General features: G+C 38.2%; 1 protein-coding gene and 1 pseudogene across 1 annotated transcript in view; both read right to left on the bottom strand.

The window, feature by feature from the left end:
* The window catches only part of Bmpr2 (bone morphogenetic protein receptor type 2), a 175,218-nt gene that overhangs the window by 117,846 nt on the left and 42,478 nt on the right, over positions 1-14,894 (bottom strand). The gene's annotated exons all lie outside the window — the stretch shown is intronic.
* LOC111758192 (U6 spliceosomal RNA) lies at positions 12,815-12,914 on the bottom strand (annotated as a pseudogene).

Raw genomic sequence — 14,894 nt, 5'->3', positions numbered from 1 at the left:
TTCAGAAAGTGGCAGGAAGTTTATCTTGAGGACATTTTCCCCGCCCCACAGGCAATTTACCTGTGGCACAAAATGAGTTCCAATTGGCTGCTTGCACATCAGTAACGCCCCTTTAGGCACTATCCCAGACCAAAGCTATATGTATGCCACCCACACCATGTGTCCAGCAGAGACAGCCAGACACTGGCAGTCATGGAATTTCTCTCCCCATCCTTACAATAAAGGCCAGTTTACTTTATATTTTGTCTTCTAACCACACTAAAAATTCTATCATCTCTGACTGTAATTTTTACTTTAAATGTTCACCATGTATTTAATCATCCCTTGCACAGTGATATTTTAGTAGTAACAGAAACCATGCATGATGGCACATATCTGTAGTCACAGCTACAGGGTAGGCTCAAGAGGGCCACTTAAACCCAGTGGTTTGAGGCCAGCCTGCGCAACATGGTGAGATCCTGTTTCCAAAAAAAAAAAAAGAGCATAGCTTAAGTGATGATACATAGGGTCACTATGCCCACCACAGGAAAAATTTCAATAGAACCTCTAGCATATGAGAAAATACATGAACATACTTTGGATGCTGTAAACTAACACTAAAATTCAGGGTAATAGTAACTTTTGATTCCAGGAAAGTTCCCTAGGACATTAATAGATACTTTACACTATTACAATTAAAATAGGAACAAGCTTAACACATCTTATAATTTAAAAGGAACAAAATGTTTCTTCAAAGACTGCTGGTAGTAGCAATATAATACATTAGCCATTACAGAATAAGCTTAGTACATCACAAAGAACCCTTAAAATACTACAGTCCATTTCTCAGATACATAGTGTCTTAGCAAGTACAGTATGTTGGCCCACTATTGAGAATACTCAGAAAACTATTGTGTAAGTATATAAGCAGACTCCAACAAAAAACTCTATACACTTTAAAACTGGAGCCAAAGGTACTGGACAAAATGATACCAACACAGGGCAATCTTAATGGAAAAGAACATTAAAGAATACTTTATGGAATGACACTCTAATGTACAATCTTTGATACTACATATACCCTAAGGTAGAGGGTTGAGTTAGTTCTAAATAACCATAAATATAACTGGTCAATTGTATGTTTGCAACATAATAAAGTCTGAACCTCAATTGAAGCTCTCAAATTGAACTGAATGCAAGCATTCACATACATAAACTGACAAAAATAAACTGACAAAAAATATCTATAACTGAGAATTTTAGCTCAGCAGCATGATGTGAAAGTGCCTGCCTGGCAAGCACCAAGTTTTTAGTTCGATCCCAATTACAAAACAAAACAAAACAAAACAAAACACTATAATGATTTTTGTAGAAGAAAGAATACCTTCATGACAGTTTTAAAGTAAAAACTGTTATTGGGCATGGTGTCACATGCTGTGATCCCAGCACATGGGAAGCTGAAGCAGGAGGATTCTCATGAATTCAAGGCCAACATGGATTACATAGTGAGATGCCCATCTCAAAAAAAAAAAGTAGTATTTGTCAAAGCTCAGTGATTCTGTCCAAAGAATTACATGAAATGCAAGTCATAACTTCTTTAAAATTTTATTTTATTTTGGTTTTTTGAGACAGGGTCTCACTATACAGTTCAGGCTAGCTTTTAAGTCACTATACAACACAGGCTGGCCATGAACTCATGACTATCCTCTTGTGTCAGTCTCTCGAGTGCTGTTATAAAAGGCGTATACCACCAGTAATACATTTTGTAACTTCATTGTTTTCTTCTTCATTAAGAACTCCTTCTACTACCTTAGGTAGTTTTAGAATTCTAAGGGATTTATAACTTTATCAATTTTTATTTTGAAAACTTCTAAAAATAAAACCAAAAAATTTGAAAATAGTACAGTGGTTTTGTATAATCTTCACTCAGTTGCGCCTTAATGTTACCATCTTATATAATCACGGTACAATTATGAAAAGCAAGACACTTATATTCACACATTCCTGTTAATTGATCTACCAGCTTAATGAATTAGATCAGTTTCCCTGCTAATGTTCTTTCCCTGGTCCTAAATTCAATCCACAATCTGTTGTATTTCTTTAACCTTGTCCAGTATGCAGTGGCTTCTCAGGGTTTTTTTCTCTCTTATCCTTTGTGTTTAATAGTATGGACTCATAACTATTACTTTTATTCTATAGACTTTGATTTAACAGTATCACTATTTATTGTCACAACTCTGGCCAATGGAAGCACCTTTGAAAGCTAACAGTTATACCCTTCCGCATATCCCTCATTTTGAGTATTTTCTTACTTTTTGGTACTATTAAATGCTCCAGGTTTAAAAAAGTTTCAGGCTCGTGCTGATTTTCTGTGCACTAGTCTTAGAATCAACCATCTCGCCACAGTCTTGTTGACATTTTAAACTGGAGAATATTTTTAGAAACCAAGATCTGAGCAGCACTGTGGTGTCACCACACACAGGTCCTCTCGGTGGGGAAGTCAGAAACCTAGGCCTCATCACTGCAGTGTTTTATTTATTCACTGAAAGTAGACTCACAGTGCATGCCCTAAAGAGAAAAAAATAACTGGAGCACAAGGTCTGTGTATTAATTCTTGCCTTAGTTTTCAACTAAAGGAGGCTAGTTCTTTCCTTTCCCAACTCTGTTTATGCTGCCTGCTTATAACAGTTAGCTTCCATTGTTACCATTTATACTCCTTTTAGGGTTTCCCCAGTTTCATCTGTAAGGTTTGTTTATTCTGGGAATCACATACTTGCTTTAAACATACATTTAATAAGAATATTTTGTTTCCAGGCTAAATGAATGATGAATGGGAAGAAAACTTAAGTATTTCTTTGACAAACACACAATTCCTGATATTAATGAATCAATTCAAGACATTCCAGACATCTCCAGACATAAAATATTCCATCCTCAATGTCCTAAAATGAAAATATAATACAAAGCAGATAAAGACATAGATAAAAATAAACACAAAAGAATACTTATACAACCATTGTTTCATGCTTTCCCTGTGTTTCCAAGATAGCTGCAGTGGAATGTGAATAAAAACATGGGTAATCTTCCTGTTTCCTTGTAAGTCCTACGCCCTATTTCCTGCTTCTTTCAAATCTCAAAGATAGAAACTGATTACAGTGCCTGGAAAGCCTTCATATAATTTATACCAATTCCTACTGAATTTAAGAAAAATCCAAATTTTATTTAAGAATAGTTATTACATGCATCCTCTGTACTGGATACAGTGCTAACTGCTTCAGTTTAGATACACATTTATCTAAAAGCTCTGAGAAAGACCCATTAACTCTGCTATAATTCACACTAATTTGTTTCTTGCCTAAGTCTTACACGCTTTGTGCCGGCAGTCAACATCCGGAGATAAAGAAAAGCAAGTAGCAAAAGTTTGTCAGGGCCAATCTTTTATGAGAACCAATTTAAGCTACAGATGGTGCAGATAGATGGATATTTAACAGTAAGAAGTTAAGAAGCAACCACAGACACATAGATTCCGTGAGAAAATGAGAATGGGAAATTATTTTACTACCTAAAAGTGCAATGGTGAATCACTTTATAAAAGATATGGTTCTTTTACCATTTTATCCCAAACATGATACAAATTGGTGCATATGCACAACATACCTTGATTCCTTTTTCACCCCCTTTCTCTTCTCCCTTCTCCATCCATCTCTTGACCCCTTCCCTTTCTTTGTACATTTCTGCAGTACACAGTGTCTATATTCCCAGTGTGGAGTTGGTGCCCTTATATAACTGTTTGTGAGAATTTATACTGGTACGCCACTATGGAAATCATACAGTATGGCAATTCTTCAAAAAACTAAAAACAGAAATTCCATTTGACCTGTCAGTTCCCTTCTAGGTATGTATCTTCCTAAAAGAGTCAGAGACATTTTCCAGGTGTGGTGGCACACACCTGTAATCCCAGCACTTGAGAGATAGAGGCAGGGGGATTGTTACAAGCCTGAGACCACCCTGGGGTACAAAGTAAGCCCAAGGCCAGCCAGAGACATCATATTACAGTGATCCATTCATACCTGTGTCTATAGCAGCAAATTTCATAATAGCTAAATCTTGAAAGAAACCTGTATGTCCATTAACAGATGAATGGATTAAAAAACCGTGAAAATGTGTTTACATACGCTGGAGTACTACTCTGCCATAAAGCAAGAATTGTACATTACTTTTTAAATAACTGATTTCTCAAACCTGTTTTATTCATGAAAGCCTGAGTCAAAAGAATTTATGCAGCATAAAACATGAGCATAGTATTAGTAAGAAGTACCTGAACTAGATGGATCATACTAACATTTCAAAACCAGTAAAAGTAACCCAATGGACAGAATGAATGTAAGTATGTACAATAATGCTTGAGTGAGACTGATGACCCAGGTCTCAACCACTACTACTAACAAACACGCACAGTATGGTTATAGATTTTAGGTTATTAGACCATTCTCACTAACCCTGCACAGCAAACAGGGCACAGCAGTGCTAAGGTGAAACGCTTGAATTACCAAGACAGCCTCCAGTGGGAGCCTAGTCCAGTCTGTCAGTCTCTAGCAGAGAGGTTTCTTTATTCACAAAACTCTATCTAGGTTTCCCCTTAAAACAGTAAAACTACAATGGATAAATTAGCTGCAATTAGGGAGCAATTTTAGGTTGTTAAAAATATTCCACACTCCTGAAACTATGTTCGCTTCCCAGAAAAACAGAACAGTGTGATTCCTGTGCTGGCCTGGCTCTCAAGTTCCAATTAAACAGTTTATTACTGTGCGGATAGTCAACAGCATGTTATCAATCTCCTGACATCCAGGTTGTATGTAACCTGGGTTCTTCTGACAAGTATCTACACACACTGCAATGAGGATCCTCAGAAGAATTTGTCTCTCTTATCCAGTTAAGGCTACAAAAAAGTTGTATTGATCTTTAAAGGAGGGGTCTGCCTAAAAATGCCACAGCCTGCTCAGAACATGAAAAACAGGCAATGGTATTCTACAACACGAATGGCCAAAAAACCCACTGTGGCCTTCCTTACTCCTAGCACTGTCTAAATTATCCAGTTACTTCCTCAGAAGACGGTCACAAAGAGAAAAGGTAAAGATAAAACAATCCTGGTTCATCAGTAAATGAAGGTAGAATGCTGATAGAATATGCTTTTTTTTTTTTTTTTTTTGGCACAACGGATGAAACTCATGACCTCATGCTTGCCAGGCAGGTGTTTACTCCACTGAGCTAAACCTCTGCCCCCCATGCATGCATTAAGAAAAATAAAAACTTAGCTTTGTACAGAGTTTCCATTATTCCAGTACAGGCTACAAAGTATAACTATGTAATTTCAGTAATTCCACAAAAGAGTTAAATATTCTTGTATTTTAAATGGCTACTGCACAGATATAAAGATGAATGACAAAATTCATACTAACTATTGAATTTTTATAATATTCATACTAATTATTGAATTTTTATTTACTTCAAGTGACGTTAAATGACAATTCGAATGAGAGATCACAAAGGAGAAAAACTGTATTAGTACCTTTAAGGCACTTACTGCTGGCTTTTTGAACAAGAAGGCCTGCATTTCATTTTGCCTTAGGCCCCACAAATTATGTAGCCATTCTGCCAGTACTCAACCTTTCCAAGTCTGAACTCTAATGAGTGAATGAAAACATGCTAGCAGAGAAAACAATAGAACAGCTAAATAGCACTAACACTATGCCTAATTTTCCTCTTCACAAAAACTCGGTATAGTCCAAATTATGAAACACTACAATGGAAATTCTCTAAATGAAGTTCAACAAGTGTCAGATATAACCTGTGTTAGGTCTGAGAAGAAGGGAAAGGATGAAGAGGTAGAGGAAGAGGTCCGAGGTCGAGGTCCGTGGAAGGAATGGAGTGGACGGCCGTGCCTAGTGGGCGGCGGTGGCTTTATTTCGGGAATGTGGGGAGAGGCCCCCCCGCCGGCCCCAGGGCGCAGCATCTCTGCTGCACCCAGGGGCCGGTGGTCTCTCCAGGAACACGGGGAGAGGAGACTGGCGCTGGCCACTGGAATCTGGCGATCTCTCTCTCGGACACGTGGCGTGGGGGAATATAAATAGCCTAAGCTTAGGGCAGTGCCTTAAGGCCATTAGAGATGCACCAGTATCTCATTGGCACACGTTTAGCGCCAGAAAGCAGGTTCCTAGGGAGGGGGTATAGGGTTACAGGCAAGTCTATAGAGGCGGGGGAGGCAGCGGCTGTGGCTTTTTCCTGGTTACAGTGTCCAGTCTGGGCCAGCAACTCTTTCAACCTGACACAGTGAAAAGGTAGCAAGAAAGGTGGCCTTGACACAGCTGAAATCCTAATAGTTTTTCTATTTTATTAGTACTACAGTAAAAGAAATCTTGATGAAAAGCAGTTCTATGAAATGTATGTCTTGTAAATTCATGCAACCATTATGGAAAACAATATAGAACCAGGTACAGTGGCACACTCTGTAATCCCAGCACTCAAGAGGCTGAGTGGGAGACAACTTCAGTGTCTCCCCTTGAATGCAAAACAATTACTGCAAGTTAGATTATTATTTCCTTATACTGATATGTAGAGAGCTGGCTATGGTATTTCCTTCTCCCTTCAATTGGCTCTAAGCATTGCAAATAAAGCTAGCTGATTGCAAAGCCAGCAGACAGTCTCCTGTTTCCTCTCATAGTGTTCTCCTAAAGGATATGAGCACAGCAGGATGTTAGAGCTAATAGCTGCAGGAATGTTCAACTGGGTACCAGCCTCAAGGTAAAGAGACTATGACTCCCCAGGGCACAGGGTTTACATATCAAAAACCCAAAAGCCACAGCCTCCTAAAACAATTCAGTTGCTACCTTATTATGAGAATTGAATCTTTTGCATATCTTTGTCTCTGCAACTTGCAGAGAAATTTTTCTCCTCACCTGGCTAGTCAGCTCAAGTTACTAACATAAATCCTGCCACTCATCCTTAAGCCCGACCCCCTTCTTCACAAGATAATAAATTCTGGAAGAGGCCTAGGATCAGGGCTGTTGTCTGCACATCCTCACAGGGATCGGACCCCTTGGCTGCCCTTAACTTGGAATATGTCTTGGTGGCTTTACTCTCACCGTGGGTTGCATTGGAGGTGGTAGATTGGAATTAACTTGCTAGAATTCTAATAACGTCTCAATGGGATTACAAATACAACTTTTTGGATTGTGAGGAAAACTAGAAAAAGGATTACATATTTGGGATTATAATACAGGTCATCAATTCCAGTTTGAGGCCAACCTGGGCCGCACAACAACTTCCAGGCCAGTGAAGTCACTGGAACTACATAACAAGATCCTGTCTCAAGAAAATACAAAACAAAAATGTAAATGAAAAAAATAAGTGTATCAAAGATTATACTCACATGTTGATAGTACTATTCATGACAAACAAGCTATAGATTCAAATCTGTCAATGGGTAAAGAAAGATGAATTCATACAAATATTTATATAAATATGGGATTATCATTTATAAAAAGAGGGAAATTTTGCCAGCTATGGCAACATGGATGACCCTGAAGAACATCATGCTAAGAGAAATAAACCAGCACAAAAAGACAAATCCTGCATATTCTCACTTACGTTTAGAATCTAAAAAATTTGAAAACGTAACAGTATGGTGGTGCATGCCAGTAATCCTAGCACTTGGGAGGCTAAGGCTGGAAGATTGAGTTTGAGGCCAGCCTGGGCTACCTAGTAAGCTGAAGGTCAGCCTAAACTGTACAGAAAGCCCTTGTCTCAACCCCCCTCAAAAAAAAATTTTTTTAAGAAAAAAAAAAAAGGAAACAAAGAGGAGATTACAGCAGCAATGAAGTAATTAAAATGGGGAAATACCAGTCAAAGGCTACAAGTTAGGCAAGAGGAATAGATAATATTTGAAATAATGTATGTATTAGCATGGTTCAATCATTATACATTGTATACAAATATAAAACCACTTCGTACCTCATAAATGTATAAATTTTCAATGTTCAATAAAAATAAAAATTTTTAAAAATATATGCTTAGGGGCTGGGGATTTAGCTCAGGGGCATAAGCGCCTGTCTTGCAAGCAGGCAGTCGTGAGTTCGATCCCTGGTACCGATAAAAACAAAAAGACAAAAAAAAAAAAAAAAATATATATATATATATATATACATATATATGCTTAATCACACATTGACAGAAACATTAAAATATATCAGGCCAATTCTTAAATTAAAACACTATCCAAATACTTTAGCAGTGGGGATATAGCTAAACAGCATAAGGGCCTGTCTGGCAAGTACGAGATCCTGATTTCAATCCCTGGAACAAAAAAATAAAAATTAAAAAAACAAAAAACCCAAATAATTCATCAAGTCAGATAGGTATAAGTATCTTTCCAAGTTGAGACTTTAAAAAACAAAAAAAGAAGGGTGGAAGCCACACATGATGGAAACCCCAGTAATCCTAGCACTCAGGAACTGCAGACAGTAGGATCACTGTGAGTTTGAGGCCAGCCTGGGCTACAAAATGAATTCAATGGCAGCCTAAACTGCAAAGTGAGACAGTCTCAAAAGATGAAAATTTTTGAAAATTAAAAAGCGAGGGGAGGAAGAGAAGTACAGGTGAAGAAAAAAGAAAAAACTGACACATAGTATGAATGTGAACCCAGACCTTTTGTTTTTAGTATTTTTGTGCAATACACGATAAATTAATTGAAAATATTTTCCAGATTATTAAACCAAATTAAACTGCTACTTTATACATTACTTTCAATCTTCCATAAATAAAACATTTTAGATAATCTGATACAGAAAAATGTCATGAGGTGTCTTAGACTTGGCTACGTTCCCCAGCAATCAGTACTTGTGAGGCTGAAGATGGAAGATTGCCAGGCTGTGCAATTTTGTGAGACCCTGTCTCAAAATAAAAGGTTAGCAGCCTGGGATTTAGCTCAGAAGAACAGTACCTGTCTGGCAAATCCAAGTTCGGTTCCCAATGCCGGAAAAAAAATTTAAAAGGTTGGGATGTGCAGTTCAATGGTCGACTGCTTGCCTATCCTGTGTAAGGCACTGGGTTTTATCCTCAGCATAGGAAGGGAAAAAAAGGAAAAAAGTGCCTTAGTCTATTGCGCTGGTATTATGGAACTCCATCAACTTGGCTTAAATAATGAACATTATTGCTCACAGTTTTAGGGGATGGCAGGTTGACCCAAGATGAAGATACAGTATAATACTAGCAGACTCGATGTCTGGTGAAAGTAGTCTTCCTGCTTGCTGTGTGCCCACAAGGTGGAATGGATGAGGAAGTCTAATGGGGCATCTTTTATAAAGGCACTAGTCTGATTCACAATGGGTCCACTTCATGCACAGTAATCTCCCAAAGGCCACACCTCCTAGGGCATGAAGATCTCAACATGTGGGTGGGGGGGTGGCACGTATTTAGTCCATAACAAAAAAGAACAAAGAGATCCTAGAGCCAGGGCTAACTTCCCAACGCAAACTAAGGGATGTCAAAAGGCAGTCAAAGCTGCAACCTATGCTGGGGTGTCTGTTAGTTTGTAAGAGCTGCTGCAACAAAAATGTCACAAACTGAGTGGCTCAAACAATAAAAATTTATTCTGTCACTGTTCAAAGTGCTAAAAATTCAAGATCAAGATATCAGTATGTCCAGTTCCTTCTTATGGCTGTAAAGGAAAATGTATCCTATGCAGCTCTGCTAGCTTCTATGTCTGTCTGTATCCAAACTTTCTCCTTCCTATAAGGATGGTAGTCATACTATACTGGATTGGAAACTTATCAATATGCTCTAGGAAACAGCTAATTGTTAAGCATTTATAACTTCAGTGTGTGTCTACATAACTGCAAGTGATAAAGTTCATATATGTGGGCCATGTTGTATTAAGAGAGGGTATACAGAGTTCATCAGAATCTTACAGGAATACACCAGTTCTACAAAATAATTGGTAGATTTAGACTCCCATCACCTTGAATTAATAAGCTTATTATCTTCTAAAAAACCAATCATAGTCCATATCATTTCCTCCTGTAACATAATGGGTATACTACAAAACTGTAGAACAAGAGCAGTTTTATTCATTTCCATATTAAAGACCATGGCCTTATCAACTTAGCAAACAATAACAAATAGTGTAATTTTTCCCAACTGACAGTACTGACATAAAATTAAGAATATTAAGCCAGGAGTGGTACCACACATCTCTAATCCTACCACTCAGAAGGCTGAGGCAAAAGGATCACTGCAAGTTCCAGACTAGCCTTGGCTACAAAATGAGCTTAAGGCCAGCCTAAACTGTATAGACTGTCTCAGAAGGATAACATAAACAAGTTAATTAACTAATTAAGAATATTACAAATTTTGGGACAGAGGTTTAGCTCAGTGGCATAAATGCCTGCATGGCAAGTGCAAAACCAACAGTTCAATCCACGGTAAAAAAAAAAAAAAAAGAAAAAGAAAAAGAAAAGAACATTACAAAATTATCAAGCATTCAGGAGTTTATTATTATTTGTTTGTTTGAGGCTGACCTTGACCTCACTATGTAGCCAACGCTGGTCTCCAACTCAGAGAGATCCTTCTGCCTCAGTCTCCTGAGTGCTGGGATTATAGGTGTGTGCCACCAAGCCATCTTACATTACTGTTTTTTAAGACAAGTATGACAAAAAAAGAAAACCAATCTAGGCTGAGTAAATTACATTCCTAGCACATTAATCCAACCATTTCAAATTATAAATAAGCAATTCATAATTACTCAAAGTTTCTTTCATACTCTGCTACTCATCTGAGATTAAAACTTTTTTTTTTTTTTTTTTTTTTGAGATAGGGTCTCTATGCAGTTCAGGCTGGCCTTGAACTCAGGCCTTTGTAGCCCAGGCTGGTCTGGAACTCACAACGATCCTCCTGCCTCAGCCTTCTGAGTGCTGGGATTACATGCGTGAGCCACCATACCCGGCTGATTAAAACCTTTAACAAGGCAAAGATTCACCTTATCTTCTCTCAGCATAAAAAGTTTTAGTGTAATTCTCTAACCTTTGGGTCTCAGGACCTCTTTATATACTTTAAAGAAGTGCTGTAATATGGATTATACTTATAAACCTTGTATTTGAAAATTATAAATAACTATTTAAAATACATATTAGTTTATAACTTCTTAAAATACATTGTAGACTCTGTTAAATTAAAAAAAAAATCCAGGTTGTAGGCTCTGTTAAATAAAAAAAAAAATACAGATATGACTTGTTATTTTAAGTACCATATTTTATAAAAAGTAACTTTTTTCAAAAATAAAATAGTAAAAAAGGTAGCACTGCTTAACACTTTAAGCAACCTCTTTAATGCATGGCTTAACAGAGGGCAGCGGGCCTGGTCCGATGGCAGTGGGCTACGAGAACTTACTAATATTACTGTCACTAAAGTTGGTATAACACCCCCCCCTGCTAAATTTGACTGGCTTTAAAAAAAAAAAAAAGAGGGCAGCTGGATTCCCAAGTGTGTTTCTGTATTCCATCTATAGTGATACCAATGTTACTAAAGTACTGTACAGTGTATAAAGAAATCCAGCCTCATATAGGTATATGGTTGCAAAAGGAAAAGAGATTTTAATAGCTTATGAGACATTTGTGAAAATTCATTTTTGATACTATATGAAAACTTGAAAAACAGTGATTTCCTCAAAGTTAGTGACATGGGCTGGGGATTTAACTCAGTGGCAGTAAGAACCTGCCTGGCAAGCACCACGTTGTGAGTTCAACCCCAGGCACCAAAAAAAAGTTAGTTACAAGTAGAATCATAAAACATACTGATAAACTTTTCATACTGTTACATGATCCTCTGAGATTTAAAAGGATTTTTGTACCTATCCAAAATATTGTAACATCACATATTATGTGACCATTTGAAAAATATTGGTTCACCTTAAAATATTACTTTACTCATCAGAAAAGTTCTTAAATAGGAACCTTCTGGCTAGATGCAGTGGCACACACCTGTAATCTCAGCCCTCTTGAAGCTGAGGCAGGAAAATGACCGTGAGTTAAAGGCCAGCCTTAGTTAGCTATGTAGTGATTTTAAGAACAGCCTGAACTACATAGTGAGACCCTGTCCCAAAAAAGAAAAAGAAAAAAAAAAAAAAAAAAAAGACCATCAACCACCTGATGAATACAAGTTTTCCAAACTTCTGATTTCTTTTTAATGAGAAAGTTCAAATTTTTATATCTGAAGCAAATTCTATCAACTGATTTCCTTGAAATGACAAAATCATTCATTTTTAAGACAATGTCTATCAAAATCTGAATAACCAGAGTATCTCTATCATTGTTCCTTAAAATGAAAATGACATTCCATGAAAAAAGCAATTAATTCTCCCCTGAAACCAATCACAAGTGCTTTTGTTCATAACAACAGACTTTGGTATAAAGCAAAAATATTTATACTTTCAATTTTGCTACACAAAAACTTTTAAAGGTAAATCAAAGGACTAGATGTAATGAAATTAGTCATTTTTACGGGCCTGGGGTTGTAGCTCAGTGGCAAAGCACTGGATTAGCATTGAGTTCAAGATGCAAAAACAAGAGAACAATGTTTACAGCATAATCTAAGGTTAGGCTTAAGTGAAACTGGCCTTTGAAAAATGCAGTTCTTAGCCACAAAGAAGACAATAAAAATTCACATAGTTTGATGTTATGGTCTTGATCTGTGATGAGCAATTATTTAATCCAGGGTCGTTTCTTGCGCAAGTGACAACACACTGAAAAGACAAACCTAGTATCTTAGAACTATTTTTTTTTTTAAAAATATGGAATCACAAATTTGCATGTCATCCTTGCCCAGGGGCCATGCTAATCTCTGTAGAGTTCGAATTTTAGTATACGTGCTGCCGAAGCAAGCACAGTATCTTAGAACTATTAAGAAAGTATTCCGGGCCTGGGGATTTAGCTCAGCGGCATAAGCACCTGCCTTGCAAGCAGGCAATTGTGAGTTCGATCCCTGGTATCGATAAAAAGGAAAAAGGAAAAAAAAAAAAAAGTATTCCAGACATCCGGGAGAACATGGCGGATAGATAGCAGCTGCTTCGGAGGCTCTCTGAGAAACCGCACTTAAAATCCAGGAATGGTGCCGGGCGAGAAATCCTAAGCAAGGGGAGATATACTTTGCCGACCCAGGAACGAACTAAACTAAGAGAAACCAACTGGAAACACAATCCCGATGATATAACAGGAACAGATAAGGTCTCAGCGTGGAAGCTGGAGCCCACGCCACTGGAAGCTGCAATTTGAATTTCCTGCAGCCACTGCTGCACACCAATCGGCATGACAAGGAGAGAGGCATGAAAGCTCTGAGAGTGGGAAGCAGTAAATGGAGTTGAGAGCGGGACTGGCCAAGAGCCCTGCATCGACCTACGTTGAGTGAGCGGATCGGGGACCCTTCCACAGAGTAGAAGGCTTCAGCAAAGGACATACTGGGACCAGGCAGACTACCTGGAACAGGATGCTGCAGTGACTTCAGTCACATATTCCCCTCTCAAGTGGGATTGGTGGGGAGTGCCTGGCCTGCGTGACGCCACTGACTAAGACCCAGTAGGCTAGCCCAAACCAGGTCCCAGGCCCAGAGGTGCACCCTAGCAGTGAAGCCTTCAGTCGGTTGACCTGGAGGGGCAGGCCCAGCAGAGGCTGCCCATGTCTGTGTCTCCCTAGTACACTGCAGTGGGCGGGAACACCTAGCCAGCGCAATTCAAACGAACTGTAACCGACAAAGACAGAAACTGGGCCTCCTATATACGCTTGTATAAAAGGAACAAAAAATATGGGAAGAGGGAGCAACAAGAAAGGGTCCTCGGCCCCCCAATCCTGAGAAACATGCAATGTCAGACACGGCACCAATAGACATAACAGGCTATCTCCAGAACCTCATGGACGAGTTCAGGAATGAAGTTATTAATGACCGGAAGCAACATATAAGTTGAATAGTTAGAGAAATGCTAAGCACCACCCAAGAAAAAACAGATGGTGGAATGGAAGAACAGAAAAAAAGGGGAGAATTGTTTGATAGAGAAAATAGAGAAAACATAGAATATGTGAAGCAGGTTCAAAGAGACTACTAGGAAACTAAAAACTATCAACTAGCATAACAGCTTGAAAGAAACTAAGGATAGATTATCTGAACTGGAGGGCAGATTTGTAATATGGGAGCATGAAATGAAAAACTTCTTAAAAATAACAAAAAAACAAACAGCAACAATACAAAGGCTAGAAAATGATAAGAGGATCTATAACTTAAGAATTAAGAACATAAAAGAAGAAGTAGGGACACAAACAAATGGACTACAAAAGCTATTCACAGAAATAATCCAAGAGAATTTCCCTAATTTAGCAAATAAATGGTAAAGATAGTCAGATGTATGAGGCATAGAGGACCCCAGCCACCTACAAACCAAACAGAGCTACATCCAGGCATATAATAATCAAAATTCCAGAAATCCAATATAAGAACAGAATATTAAAAGCCGTCAGAGACAAGAAAGAGATCACTTACAAGGGAACCCATCAGAATTACAGCAGACTTCTCGGCACAAACCATCAAATCACAAAGAGCGTGGGGGGAAATAATTCAAGCTTTGAAAGATAATAACCTCCAGCCAAGATTGATATATCCTGCACAACTGTCCCTAGAAATTGATGGAAAAACAAGGTGCTTCCTGGATAAAGAGGAACTAGGGGAATTTGCAACCACCAATTCAATTCTACAGAGAATATTGCAGGATATTCTAAAAAAAGGCAAATACCAAGATTCCAGAAATAGTGGCAGAGAGGCCACAATGAATGGAGCAGAAAGTGAAATGAAGAAGACAGTAAAACTGACAACAAATGACA

The sequence above is a fragment of the Cavia porcellus genome, unplaced genomic scaffold (genome assembly GCF_034190915.1).
Source record: "Cavia porcellus strain 051 isolate PalLab524CR breed Dunkin Hartley unplaced genomic scaffold, mCavPor4.1 scaffold_26, whole genome shotgun sequence".
Lineage (NCBI taxonomy): Eukaryota > Metazoa > Chordata > Mammalia > Rodentia > Caviidae > Cavia > Cavia porcellus.
Note: the sequence above shows the minus strand (reverse complement) of the source record. Positions and strands in the feature narration are given on the sequence as shown.